Source organism: Mytilus trossulus, chromosome 13 (assembly GCF_036588685.1).
Source record: "Mytilus trossulus isolate FHL-02 chromosome 13, PNRI_Mtr1.1.1.hap1, whole genome shotgun sequence".
In the NCBI taxonomy this organism is placed as follows: domain Eukaryota; kingdom Metazoa; phylum Mollusca; class Bivalvia; order Mytilida; family Mytilidae; genus Mytilus; species Mytilus trossulus.
Window position 1 is genome coordinate 52,475,337 of NC_086385.1, and position 11,515 is coordinate 52,486,851.

Sequence of the window (11,515 nt, forward strand, 5' to 3'; positions counted from 1 at the left end):
TGGACAAAGGGTTTGGACAAAGACTTTAAGTATCTATTTCACACGACTTCTATGGTATCTTATAATATTTAATCTTTAAAACGTAATTGATGTGAGAAGAGACACATGCAAATAAAATGTAATACATTTGTCCATTTATGGTAGTTATCGAAGCAATTGTATTTTGAACATTTTAGTTTGTAATCCTTATGCGTGTTTTTGCGTAAGGACCACAGCACTAGGACTGGAATCCTTTGGAGGATAACATAAATAGGCGTAGCATCTGAATTACTATATATCAATCTGACGTATGATGCGCAAAGATTGTTACTGCTGTGAAATGAAAAATTTTAAACATTAAATCGATTGAAATTGATGAAATTATCTCATTTTCGAGACAAACTAGACCTTTATATCTGCATTTGACTATTCCTTATATGCCATTTCTTGGAATATTGCTTTTCGTTTATTCTTATATTTAAGAAGTTCAATTTGACATATTGGAGCGTTCATGGTGAAGCGTTTCATTTTTATTTTGCATGTAGGAAGCACGCTGTCAATTTCTTATTTTGCAAAATCTAAATTTTGGGAATAAAATAAATTCTTAGAATGTCGCCACATCCTTGTAATATACGTAGATATGAGATGTAAGAATGTTGCTAAGATTTAGAAGTAAAAAAAGGAATGTTAACATGTAGAAAATATCACAAATGATTTTTGTCGACCTGTCAATTTTAGATTATAGGTCAATATATTAATCAGATGTATTTATGTGTGACAACAATTCTTTGAAGCAATTGGTAAAACTGTCAATTTATAGTTTTTTGTCAAGAAATGTAGCAGATCTAGTTGTTATATCTTTGATTTCAAGTACGATAAACAAGGTCAACAAACTTTTTTGTGATCTGGTATAACGGATAAAGCATCCTTACCATGTTGTTAAAGCTTGACTGCACTGTGATAACACATTTGATTCATTCTGGGGAGGATCTGCTTATGAATATAATTTCTCCTCCCAAGCTTCTTGAATCGAGGCGAATGTATTGTTGATCGGTGATTAGTTTATGTAGTGATTTGTTCATTAAGTTTGTTTTCAATTTTTTTCTTTAAAGCGGTCATCAAGGTTCAATATCAAATACATAACTGTATTAACTAAATGACAGTTTGATATGATCTATACACATTTAAACAAACAAAGTTACATGCAAAGAAAATAAACAGCAAACAATATGATTAACATCATACAATTATTAGCAACATTATTTGAAGCAATCAGTCAAACTGTCAATCTGTAGTTGTAGGTCAAGATATTCAGAAGATCTAGTTTTTCTGTAACTGCTCTAAATTCAAGTACGATAAATAAAAAAAAATGAAAATGGAAATGGGGAATGTGTCAAAGAGACAACAACCCGACCATTAGAGCAGACAACAGCCGAAGGTAAACAATGGGTCTTAAATGCAGCCAGAAACTCCCACACCCGGAGGAGTCTTTCAGCTGGCCCTTAAGTCTATTCAACTACTTAAATGTGTTTATAGAGATCTGGTAAAACGCATAAAGCATCATTGCCACGTTGTTAAAGATGCATGCAATATGATTACACATTCGATTCATTTTGGGGAGGACCGGTTTATAAATATAATTACTCCTCCCGAGTAAAAGATTGGATGCAATGTGATAACATATCGATTCATTCTGGTGAGCACCTACTTATATATGTAACTAAAAGATTGGATGCAATGTGATTACACATTTAATTTAATCTAGGGAGGACCTGCTTATATATTTGATTACTCCTGCCGAGTAAAAGATTGGATGCAATGTGATTACACATTTAATTTAATCTAGGGAGGACCTGCTTATATATTTGATTACCCCTGCCGAGTAAAAGATTGGATGCAATGTGATTACATATTTAATTTAATCTAGGGAGGACCTGCTTATATATTTGATTACTCCTGCCGAGTAAAAGCTTGTATGCAATGTGATTACACATTTAATTTAATCTAGGGAGGACCTGCTTATATATTTGATTACCCCTGCCGAGTAAAAGATTGGATGCAAAGTGATTACACATTTAATTTCATCTAGGGAGGACCTGATTATATATTTAATTACTCCCCCCGAGTAAAAGATTGGATGCAATGTGATTACACATTTAATTTAATCTAGGGAGGACCTGATTATATATTTAATTACTCCTGCCGAGGAAAAGCTTGGATGCCATGTGATAACACATTCGGTTCATTTTAGGAAGGACATGCTTTTATAATTAATTACTCCCCCCGAGCTCCTAACAATCAAATGTGTTTATTTGAAGGTATTTTTGGTCAGTGATTGGTATGTTATGTAGAGTTTTGTTAATGGAGTTTGTTTTCAATTTGTGTCTTTAAAACTGTTTTACATGTTTCAATAACAAAGCACAATTACAGCAAATGTCAAATAAACAACTGTGCTCAAATGTCAGTTTGGTATGTTCTATAAACACGTAAACAAAAATAGTAAATGCAAAGAAAATAGATAACACGCAATGTGATTAACAGCTGGAAATAATTAGCATCCCAAAAAAATACTAACATCATATACCAAAATAGTTTTCTCATTGACAAGCATACCATATCTACTAATTTTTATGTATAAAATATGTTTTCTTTGCCTTTAATAGGTTGGATAAGTAAACAATACACTTATTAGTGGTTATTTATCATCACCTTTTGAGATACACTACAACATAAGAACAAAATATAAACATCAATTGAAACATGTGAAAAGGGATAATAACAGTCATTGAAAAAAACATGCATCTGAGAATTATTATGAAGACTGAAAACTAGTTTTGTTTTAAATGCCGAACTTTTACTCGACAGCGGTGAATATTGAAATTCAAAATGTGATTGAAGTTTAACAGTGTTTTACTAGGAATATATGAGTAAGTTTTGCAAAATTATTTATATTTCTGAAACGAAACTAACACTAATTGGAAGCGTGAAGATATTATTTTTAATTTCTGTTGTGAATACTGGAATTGCATTAGTCCGATAATATGTATCTAGATTTTATATAAACAAAAAAATTAACAAAACTATTGAAACTCATCTTGAAAATATTTCAGAGACGTGTTTGGTTCTTTTTTTTTACCTTTCGAGGTAAAGAGTTGAATTTAAAAAACAACAAAAAGCTTGAAGGTTCGTTCTTATCAAAATAGTTACACGTTTCCAACAGTATCAAAAGAGAAATGAATGATACCAGAGAAGGAGTCAAACTCATAGATAGATGATAAACTGACAACGCCATGGCTAAAAATAAAAAGACAAACAGAAAAATAATAGTACAGAAGACACAACAAATAAAACTAAAGACTAAGCAACACAAAACCCACCAAAACTGGAGGTGATCTATCCTAGATCGTCCAAGGTACTGTTTATATTAATAAATTTTCATTTGTGGCTAAATCTGACTTCTCATAATTTAGCAATACGGCAACATAACAGCAATTACGGTATCAGACTTTTCCTGATCATAAAAAAATGAAGAACACTATTACAACTTTTGCCTCGCCGAATCTTGTAAATGAGAAGATGGTTGCTGCAAAATATAAAATAAATGATATTATCCTAGTTTCATGATAAAATCATTACCATCGATGTCCACAAACACATTGTCATCTGGATCCAGTCATTCACAAAAAAATCGTCAAAACAGTATTTCAATTCAATTTTATAAAAGACAAAGGATTTGCAAGAAATAATATTTTACAAAAATGTCCATATTTCCCGAGCATGGCGTTGTCAGTTTATTTTCAATCTGTTTGACTATCCCTTTTGGTATCTTTCGTCCCGCTTTTTACAAATGTTTGATGTGATAATCATATTTAATTATCACACGCCAATTTCAAAGATAATTAGAACAAAAAAATAAATGCAATTAGTTAACCGAATTTCTGTATACATGCCAATTTCTCAAATATTATGATAACACTAGTAACATAACATGTAGAAAATGTTGATGGGAAAATTATCAAGTTCATTCCAAAAGGTTCAAACTGTCAGCTCAGTATCACAAGTATTGCTGCATGAACTAATTGCAATTATATTTTTGTTTTACTCATATTTGAAAGGAGTAGGTCGGGTAAGGACTCAATTTGGCCTCAAATTTCAGTTTCATCTGACGAAAGATTTTTACCACTTTTTAAACACTTATGTGTCTATTTCACTTGATTCAATTAGTTTATGTGACAGATTTTAACTGATTTAGTCATTAAAAACGGTCCGATTCAAGCTCAAATATTCAAAATCTCTCAAATATGCCAAAAAACGACACTTTGTAGATGGTTTTTGTCAAAAATGAAAGTGGCCGCATCCGTGTTCATCCACAACCTTTATATATGTTATGTAGTATCATGAAATACAACTAACATTTCAATATTAGGGATGAACACGAAAGCGGCCACTTTCGTTTTACATGGAAACCGTCTAAAATTTAACTAAAATGATAGAATTTTGAAGATTTCCGTAATTTAGCATGACTTAGAGGTGCTACAACCCGATATATGTGCATTGTAATGTCAAAAACAGCCCATATTCATGTAGCAGAAGCATTCAACTATCCAATAAATAACTAAAAGTTTACATTTTAACAATTTTGTAAAACTGTTATATTTTGGGGCCAAAAAGGGGTCTTACCGGACCTACTCCTTTGCGTTTGATAATTGAATGTTTGTATCACATTTAAGTTTGGAAAATCAGGGCTAAACATTTTTTAATTATATCGTTACTTTCTGGATTTGATGCCGGACATGTTTCCATTACATGTTAGTCCCCATGAACATTTCAAATTCACGGAAACTCCAACATCAATCAACAGTTTTAATAATTTTGCTTTGTTTGATAACAATGCCTTATAATAATCTTTCAAAGCACATTTGGGTAATAGTACTAGTATTATTAGTATGGAGATAAGAGAAAAATGAATGTATCCCATGGACCTACAAAATAAAACTAAAAACGTCGAGTTAACACAATTGTGAAACTCAGTATTAGTCATATTTAAACTAGGGGGTATCATTAAAGAGTTTAATATAGAGACAACTGAATAAAAATGAAGCTTTAACATTTGAGACAAGAAGCGTATGTCGTACTGCATGATAAGCTTTGAATCTTTAATGATTATTTTTTTGTTTCAAGGCAACTCATCATTTAATTGAAATTTACTCTGAATACGTTATATCATTTTTTGTCAAATAACATAGAATATGTATTCCATTCTAAGATTAAATTAACTCTTTCAGAAACTTGAATAGAATATACAAACTCACACCGAGAAAATCGTACAAACTTGTAACGGTGAAAATGAGATGCGTCTCAAATGTAAGCGTTTATGTTTTCTATGCACGCACCAATACAGTCTACTTAAAGCTGACTATGCTGTATGGGGTTTGAAAAACAAATTAAATACAAAAATATTATTGAGACTGTATATCATTATAACAATTCACGAAGAAAAATCACCACCAAACCCATTGAGACGCCAGAACTGCGCCTCTTCAACACAAGACCAACAAGCGATAACAATAACAAGCTTATTGATCCTATTATATATGTTTGAAATCAGAACTTGATCTAGCAGGTCGATAATTGAACGACTTTCACACGAATAAATCCATAATGGAATACAGTCCAGCCATAGTCTTTCTAGATTTTGAATTTGCTCCTTTTCCGAGTACAATTCATTATACAATTTCATTCTAGTTTTGCTTGATTGTCATCTTAACGGCTTTTTCGTGGTGGTACAGAAATTTATAGTGCTATCAGCAGAATGTGAAATGTTCTCAGATGATTGATATAAGTTTAACACATTTTAATAGATTTTAAGATGTTAATTTAGTTTTTTAAACATTTTGGTATGAAAGATGCAACACAATATGTTTTCCATAAGGAGAATAGAAAAATTGTTTAAAATTGTTCCGTAATGAATATCAAAAGATGTATGCCCTGCATAATCTGTTATTTAAAATTTCATTAAGGAATAAAAATCAGCGATTCTTCAATGGTTTGATGGATAATGGAAAAGTTGTTTGAAACAAGAGTTCCGAATATAATAAGATGTATACCCTGCGAAGGCTTTTATCTAATTTAAGAGTGACAGGCTCAGCGATTCTGTAGTCATAGAATTGTTAAAATTTAAAATAGACAGTTGGCACATTTGGCTAATATCTATTGCAGGTTGGAGCTGAGATAAAGTAATAATGTATTCCACGCATCCACAAACTTCAAAAGAAAGAACGGAAACATAGGGATACACAACATGGTCAAACTCCGGATCAATCCTTGTCAAGATTTTAGGTGTTAAAAAATATCTCAAAGTTTACACAATCTGGATAATAATGCTGTTTAAAAAATCTAGTACCGAAATGTATCATGTTTATGATAAAACAGAACATTTTTCATTTCTCATTGTTAATTATCCATGTTTAGATGGTTATGGTCTCTTTTCACCATCTTATGGTGTTTATAAATCTCAACTTGATCGATTTCTCCGTGTATGTTACAATATATTCGACTTAAAAGATAGACTATGTATTACTAAAATAAACTATAAAACCAGGGTTTTCGATGTCACAAACTAGTCAAATCATTTACTAAATTTTATAAACGGTTCAAGGACATCGTCATTCGTAAATATATATATATCAACATGCAGATATGTTATACGTTCATGGATAATAAGGGGGTTTTCGTGGGCATTCCTACAACTATTTATCATTGAGGGTATTTTTTTTTCAATGGATAAAGTTACGGCACTGTTGCCAGGCTATGAATAATGGCATCAGCTGGTATTGATATTGATATTGGTTCACTCATAGAGTCTTTGCATCGGAAATGTTAGCATGATACGGGTGATGTTCCTCTCATTTGTTGTATGATTTTGTTTATTCAACATTGGCATAATGGGGGGAGGTTTGACATCTAAAAAAACATGGTGGGTATCTTGTGAAGAGTTGTCTCATTGGCAGTCATACAAAAAAAACCATATTAAACCCGCCGTATATTTGCGCCTATCCCGGGTCTGGAGCCTCTCACCTTTGTTTGTCTTGCATTATTTTTTGTAATGATAATTCATACATTTGTTTTGGAGCCCATTTTCACTGTACTAATACACATTTTTGTGAAGGGGCCAACTGCCCGCCTGCGCATGCGGGATAGTCTCAATTGCTTGAAGACTTATTAAAGGACCGGTTGTTTTCTGTTCTTTGAATGGATTGTTGTCTCTTTCCCACATTCTCCATCTCCGATTTGATCTGAGGACTGAAGTTCTTTCCAATTAACTTAACGTTTTTTTTGTTTAAACGTTTTGTTATACCACCATTCCAGGTAAAGGGTTATTAATAGCTTTCCAAAAAAAATTGAACCCGCTTCATACTTGGTATAACTGGTTGACGATTTTTTTTTTGTTTTTTTTTAATTGAGGTCTAATTCGTTGTTAAACAAATTAAATTAATATTTCTATTTCTTAAAAAAAGAAAAGAAAGAGTTTTTAAGATATGGTAGCAAAGATGTATTGCCTTTAACTTAACGTATGGGAGTATATACACATGTTACATTTTATTCGTTTTGATTTTATTTTACTGCGAAACATATCATCGATATTATTCAGACACAAAACGGGTTGTTAATTATATTGACGTCTGAAGAAGACATGTGGCAATGTGATAAATCTGAGTGTGTAGACTTTGGGAAAGTGTATGTGTTTACCTCCTATGATAAATTTTGAATTTACTTAAGAAACTTCAGTACAAATAGGCCAAGGCAAAGCGTTTATGGAGAAACCAAGACACTTAAGAAATGCAAACGAACGCAACGGTATTCTATGAAAACTGTCAAAACCTAACCCGTGTAAAACCCTATTCATTTCCACATTGTTCAATGACCCGTTGCATTTTCTTACGTTCTTTTTGTAATAATTTACACTATCTCAATCAAACCCAGTAAACTACTAATAATGATTTTTAATGAAACACCTATCCTATTTAAATGCAAATTGCAACAAACCGTGTCAAATCAGATAATAGTATTTGACGTAATTCATGTACGGTGTTAGCACAGGTTACACATTTAAAAATTAATAACTCAAGATGAAGACAAAAATATGACCTTAGATTTACCTTGATATATGTATACTACAGGAAAATGAAAATGCAACATCTTTACCAATTCAAAGAGTTAACTTATGTTCAGACCCTTGCTTGTTTATACTTTCTACTTATTGGAATCGAATTGGACATCTGCCCTATATTTTGAACTTTAAATGAAAAGTAGTGCTTATCAACTTTCTGTTCTACGATATAATTGTTTACGAAACTCTATTGTAAAAGTTGCACAGTTTTAGCCGCAAAGAGTTCTTATGGGAAATTGCATTGTCTATGTTAACAGAAGTGCAACCTACATTTGTTGAAAAAATTGAACATATATTCAACTTGTGATAAATAAAAGCAAATACAATGTATATTGTTTATTTTTAAATAAAATGTCATGATTTGTTTTTCTTTAAAAGCAGTCTCAAAAATCTATATTGAATATTATTCAATTAACCAATTTTATACTTTTTAATAGAAGATGGATTCAGTCCATTTTTTAAACTAAAAGTATTGAATACGCCAGGCTTATATTTTTGTTCGACATACGTTGGCCTCATTTACTGATTATATTGAGTGATGAAAAAAAAAATGTAAAAGCGATATTTGAAATATTGAGATTAACAATAATTGAACAGATTATATTGATTTACCAACGTAGTCTTAGGTCTACCGTCACCTAGGTTTGTAGTTATGAATGCATGCACGTATTTTCAAGTTCTAGATTATGACATGTGTGTTAGACTATTACCAGTCGGGAATATACTAACCTTTTAAAACTTCTTAATTAGGAATTTAGTAGTAAAAACAGTCTTGTAAATCGGTTAATGAGAGCTCGAGACAAATCAAGGTGATAAATAAAAACCGAGGGAGTCCTTTCACCTCCCAATAGGAGCGGCAACGCTACTTGGATATGGTAAGTGTCTCCTGTTATGAATGTATCACCTGCCATTTGATTTCACATTCAAAAAAAAGTATTTTATTCGCCAAAAAGACACATTCAATGAAAGATACATATCAGACGAGTGTATGACTGAATATATAGAAAAAGGTAAAATCACAAAAATACTGGACTCCGTGGAAGATATACATCTATCATATTCATGACTTGGAAATATCTTTCCTCTTCGAAACACTGCATGGCCCTTAGAATACAGTTAACTCGTTAATCGGTGCTTTGTTACCGACATGCTTTTTCTAAATTTTCTATTGATAAATTTTTAAAATGCTGTAAGGTTTCCACTCAATCAAACACACTTGACTGAAGTTGATATAAGATATGGCATGGTCATTATAGTCAAACATTTCCCCCACTGGTAATGTTTGATACATTCCTTACTCTTAATATGTTTAGCTTGTAGCATTCCCGACACATTAAAGCAAGAACAGCGCTTTGGACACACGTAAAATTGAAATATAGATTATGCATATGCTTAAGTTTTCCAGTCGTGTAGCACATAGAAGCGGATTAAGATTGATCAAATAAAATACAGACGGTTTGGTTACTTTCCGTTGGCAAGTCACTAATTATTACCTTCATGAATTCATAATTATTATATAGGCGGTATAGGCTTTGCTGATTGTTGAAGAACGTACGATGGCCTATAATTGTTGGCTGTTGTGTCATTTACTGTAGTGTGGACAGTTGTTTCATTGACACTCACACCATATCTTCTTTTTAGTTTGAATTCAAAGTTATAAATAATGTTCTTATCATGGTGCAGTCATTATATCCAGTAAAAACTGACAAGAAATACATTTCACTTTGGATAATTTATAATAAATTATTTGACAATACTTTTTTTTAATTCTTTTGTGATGTATTTCTGTTCTTCAGTTGTGTGTTTTTTATAACTGCATGCTTATTTTCTAACAAATCCCCCCCCCCCTCCCGCTCCCGTTTCGAGATCTGGAAAATTGCTATGTCTAGGATTGTCGACATATTAATAGACATACTAATAACATAAGCAACACGATGGGTGCCACATGGGGAGCATGATCTGCTTACCCTTCCGAAACACCTGAGATCACCCCCAGTTTTTGGTGGGGTTCGTGTTGCTTAGTCTTTAGTTTTCTGTGTTTTGTTTTCTGTACTATTTTTTGTCTGTGTGTCTCTTTTTTTAGCCATGGCGTTTTCAGTTTATTTTCGATCTGTGAGTTTGACTGTCCGTCTGGTATCTTTCGTCCCTGTTTTACTAAATTCATTCATTTCCAAGTTTTGCAGTTCATGTAAAAGTCTTGTTACACACGGATTTTTGAATCATATTTTGTAAAAAGGCATGTTTTTGGCATGGTAGTGAATAAATCACCAATCGACTCATTGAATTTATTGTTTAAATGATCAAGTCATTATTAACGGCTATCAATTACATATTGAAGTAACCTCTCAATATATTTTTTTTTAATTCTATATTCTTATAATTGAATAGTTATATACATTACGTAATATGCATTGCTATCCAGTTATTGTCGATGCTTATATTCTTAGGTCCTTTTTGGTCATATTGCTCTTCCACTAGTTCGTTTTTTTTTACACAATTGGCATTTAAATATTCGGATAAACACTTTCCTGTTGTCTTAAAAGAAACACGAAAGTTCAGATAAACACATTACTTTAGCAAAAATGAAAAAATAAGAATGCGAATATTATAAAACAATTACGCAATAACAGGATTTTTTGTAAACTAATATCGCAATAATTTATCATAACATATAAAGAACTTATGATTCAGCAATTTTGCAAACACATACGGAAATACAGGTCGCAAGTTTCAAGTCATGCTTGACTTTACTTTTTACGACTTGTTACTGTCTTTTAAAGTATGATCAAATTGCTTTTGTTCTGGAATAATTTAATTCCACTTATTTGTCATTCAGTACAATTTAAAAAATTGATTTATTACAAACAAACAAAAATCTACCTTAAACCAAATATGAACTAAAAGTTATTATTCCATGATATTTTTTGTATTATTGTCCTTCATATTTGCTCTGTTTCATTAATACATAATGACGTGACTCTTTTTTTAGAAGAAATTCACAACAAGCAAATAGACGAGCGGCAAGAAAGACAAGCGAAACTTTTAATTAAGATTTTGCAGCGGAAATGCCTTAAAGAACTATAGACTATATTCTGTTCATACTTTGACGACAAAATTATTTGTATCAACCTGTGTGACAACAAACGCGCGATTCTATGTTAGAGTTCGTGGTAATCTAATCATGTGTCTGTCAGGGTAAGGATTCGGTCTCAGTACTTAAAATCTCTCAATCCTTTATTAGAGGATTTTACAATGAATGAGGTTGTTAAATATGCCTTTTTATGCTACTTTGTTACATTTGTTTGTTTTTATAGTGATTAAGATGATATCACAATGTTGACTGCTGTACCCCTATTTTTTATATTT